Here is a 4,710-nt window from a genome sequence, read left to right on the forward strand (position 1 = left end):
GACACAAAGTAAAAACCTTCTTAAACATAACCAGAGCCTAATAATTTTTGTCAACCCTCATACATATGTATATTGATTATATAAACTTGTATGATATTACATTTACCAATTATGATTAATACATGGATAAAACAATTATCATGTCTAGAATACCACTGCCAGCAACTCTCTTCAAAAGAGTCCCAAATTACAGTCCTTGAAGTGCTTCAAGAAAGTTCCCAGGTGCACGGTCCTTCATGTAGCAGTTCTTCTCTTTTGGGCTTTTACGACCTTCAAAGTTTTGTAATCGCCTTTCTTGTCCAGGTGTCTTCATTACTTTTCTCTTATCCTGCAGTGTTTATTTCTAAGGAAAACTCAAAAGAAGCTTTTAATGACATTTCCCAGGCCCCCAAAGTTGCTTTCTGTATTTAGTTAATTATCATAAAAGTGTCTAATTAGTATATTATGAATTCAGTGAAAACCCACTCTATAAACGTTTACTTAAAATTTAACTATAGAATTAAGTTAAAACCTTAACAATTAATCTTTATCCTAAGTCTGAGAAGAGTGTTATAAATCACCTACATAACTCCTAGATAAGTGTTAGAACTTACAATGAGCTCATAATGAACTTACCATAAACTTGTGCTTCTAAAAAACCTTATGTCTAAACACTAAACTGCATAATTCTAAATCAAATAAGGAGTGAATATACTAATATCTTTTGATTCAAGCAATATCTGGTAACTTATAACCAAGTGAAAGAAAGCATTCTTGATGTGCTTCAGAGTTTAACCCTTGCATATGTTAGAAAAAGCCCAAGTGGCATAGTGGGAAAATGGGAAAATGAACCATGACATTCTCAGGTTAGGTGTGAGTACTTTGCATAAACATGCCATTTTCTTCTTCCATGACTGCACAGAATTAATTCAGCCATATCAAACAGCACAGGTGGAAGACAGAAGGGCCTCAGCTTCCCGGGCTTGCCCCGTGGCCCAGGGTCTTCGGCTCACCGGGACCCTGTCAATCATGTGGACCTCCAAGGCTGGCTCCCAACAGAGGGGCGTCCCCCACCCACCAGATGTTTTCTTAGATATGAGGAGGGACAAACTCCAAGATTGTCTTATTGTTCCCTTTGCTAGTTAATGCTCTTCAAAAGCAGTGCAACAATCCCTACTAGCATGATGATGTTCTGATAATAATTTCTAAAGCTCACGCAATACCCATGATGACTAACTTAAACTTTATTACCTTTCTATTCTATGCTAATACTACTTACACAATGCTATGGAAGCTTTTCATTATAGCTTAAGACAATTCCTAAAGAATGTGGCCCAGTCCAAAGATCATGCTGGGCTCTACAGGATGTGGCCCAGTCCAAGGTTCACAGTGGGCCACCTTTTGGAACAGTAGACTACAATCTCTTAACCAAATGGCTATTCTAAAATCCTATATATCTATCCTAATTTCTATGAAAGTTTCTAATTCCTAATCCTAATATATAAAGCTGATCAGCAGCAGCAAAGTTTCTAAAAATAAAACCCAAATATAAACTGTAAATGTACTAAGGCCAAAACCACAAGAGTAGAAAATGGAGACAATGAAATTTCTAAAGTTAACTGTATGCTTATACCTCAAAATATCATGATTGATCATGCTTGAACTAACATGATTCCCTGACATTAGCATTACCTATTCTACAATACTTTCTATGAATAAAATAAATTCAACTTCTATAATAGGTAGAAAAAACCCTACACTAACTGTAGCTAAAGCTGGCCTAAAAGAGTGCAGCCCAGTCCAAAGTATGTGCTGGGCTCTCAGGAATGTGGCCCAGCCCAAACTCTGTGCTGGGCCATTTCTGATAACTCTAGATAGTCATTTATACCATTGAAAAGCTGAAAACAGCTCTCCATAAGTATATACTAATTCTACAAATATACTTTTAAATCTTATAAAGAAGCTTGTACCATATAAAAGGCTCCCAAATGTGACCTGAATTTGAATTATATCTAATACCTAAGCCAAAATTGCAGTTTATGAGAAGCAGGAACAATGGGTTTCTAGAGTGAGCCATGCCTGTCACAGTTACAGAGCCTTCAGCTTAGATCAGCAGAGTTCCTTTAGGTTACTTGCACTGCATGGTAAAAGGAGGAGGAAAATGGGGTCAACGGCTCCCGAACACATCCTAGTGGTCTCGGGGTCCACAGCCCTCCCTGATCCCTAACACTCAGTGGGCCTCCGTGGCTGGCTCCTAACACACAGCCAGCATGTTTTATTGCTAAATGGACAGAAACTGGAAGCATTTCTGCTGAAAAGAACAAGACAAGTCTATCCACTATCAATCTTATTGTTCAACATTATGTTGGAAGTCCTGGTTAAAGCAATTAGACAAAAGAAAGAAGTCAGGGGTATCCAGATAGGAAGAAGAAGTTAAGTTAGCCCTCTTTGCTGATGATATGATCCTATACCACGAAAATCCAAGAGAATCTGTCAAAAACATCCTTGAACTGATAAAGAACTTTGACAAAGTATCAGAGTACAAAATAAATGTGCAAAAGACAATCACATTCTTATACACCAAAAGCAAACAGGTAGAGAACCAAATAAAAAGCACAATCCCATTCACAATAGCCAAACACACACAAAATGAAATACCTTGGCATCTTCCTAACTAGAGAAGTGAAAGACCTTTACATGGGAACTACAAAACACTGCTCAAAGAAATCCAAAAAGACACAAACAAAATGGAAAAATATTCCATGCTCATGGATAGGAAGAGTCAATATTGTTAAGATGCCTATCCTACCAAAGACAATCTACAGATTCAATGCAATACTCATTAAATTATTCAACATCATTCTTCTCAGACCTGGAAATGACAATACAGAAATTCATATGGAAACATAAATGACCATGAATAAACAATCCTTAGCAAAAGAAACAAAGTGGGGGCAAGCCCTTCAGGTCCCCTCCCACTGTGGGAGCTTTTCTGTCCTCTCAATAAATCCTGCTTTCTAAAAAAGAAGAAGAAGAAAAAAAAGAAACAAAGTGGGAGGTATCACACTTCCAGACGTTAAACTTTACTATAAGGAATGACCATAAACAAAATAGCCTGGTATTGGTGAGAAGAAGAGGCATATGGAACAGGCTAGAGATTCTGGAAGCAAAACCTCAATTCCTTAACAAACTCATCTTCAACAAAGCCTCCACCAACAACCACTGGGGAGGGGAGAACCTATTCAGTAAATGGTGCTGGAAAAACTGGCTGACCACATGCAGAAGATAGAAATAGGACCCCTACCTATCACTGTGCACAAAAGTCAACTATAAATTGATCAAAGACATAAATGTAAAATCTCAAACTGTAAGAATCTTAGAAAATGCAGGAGACACCCTTACAGAAATTGGAGTAGGTAACCAATTCCTGATCAAAACCCCAGGTGTCCATGACATAAGAGATAAGATAGACAAGTGGAACCTCATTAAACTGAAAAGTTTCTGCAAAGCAAAAGAAACCATCAAGAGAGCAAGGAGACAGCCCACAGAATGGGAAAAAATGTTTGCCAAGTATATACCTGACGAAGGTCTAACATCCAGGATCTACAAGGAACTGTGCCAAAAGGAAAAAAAAAAAACAGTCCCATCAGAGAAATGCAAATCAAAACCACATTGAGATATCCCCTAACCCCAGTAAGAATGACCATAATTAATAAAACAAACAACAGATGCTGGTGAGGATGCAGAGAAAAGGGAACACTTCTACACTGCTGGTGGAAATGCAAACTAGTTCATCCTCTGTGGAGAACAGTGTGGCAATTTCTAAAAGAATGAGAAATTGACCCTCCATATGACCTAGCAATCCCCCTACTGGGAATATACCCAGAGGAAAGCATTCTACCAAAAAGATATCTGCACACACATGTTTATTGCAGCACTATTCACAATAGCAAAAGCGTGGAACCAACCATGCTGCCCATCAAAACTGGACTGGATTTTAAAAATCTGGCTACATCTATACAATATTACACAGCCATAAAGAAGGACAAACATATGGACTTGGATGGATTTAGAGTCAATAATACTCAGTGATCTATCACAGAAACAAACAAGAGAGTACCACATATTCTCACTCATAAGTGGACCCTGAACATTTACCATAATACTATAAGAAAGGGATTGGCAGTAGCAGGATACTGCTGGGGTGGTGAAGGGGAACAAAACATTAATAAGGGTACCCGATCTCAAACCAGGCAAAATGAGGACAAAAGGGAGGCCCAAACTTTACCTGTATGAAGTCCACTTGTATACCTAATCCTGAATTGCACCCCACATCTTTTAAATAAATATATATATATATTTTTTTTTTTAAGAAAGTCTGCTATGTTTATGTTCTTTTGGATTTGATTTAGAGAGGTAACAAATGAGGGGGACCCAAATCACCCTGCAATTAATTTATAAAACATTGTGCATTTATTCTTACTTCAGTTACCTTCAGAGTACTTTCCATTTGATGCAATACACCTATTCAAACACTGTTTCCATTGTTCAAAACAGTTTTTGAATTTGTTATTTTCGGTGCCTTTTAGTGCTTCTGCCATTTTTTGTTCACCTCTTCCACAGTGGCAAAACATTTCCCTTAAGGACTTTTTCATCTGGGGAAACAAAAAAAAAAAGTTGCTCTGGGCCAGATCAGGTGAATAGGGAGGGTGAGGCATGGAGGTCATGCGG

This window comes from Carlito syrichta, unplaced genomic scaffold, assembly GCF_000164805.1.
Source record: "Carlito syrichta isolate Samal-C Ts95f unplaced genomic scaffold, Tarsius_syrichta-2.0.1 Scaffold303104, whole genome shotgun sequence".
NCBI classification, from domain to species: domain Eukaryota; kingdom Metazoa; phylum Chordata; class Mammalia; order Primates; family Tarsiidae; genus Carlito; species Carlito syrichta.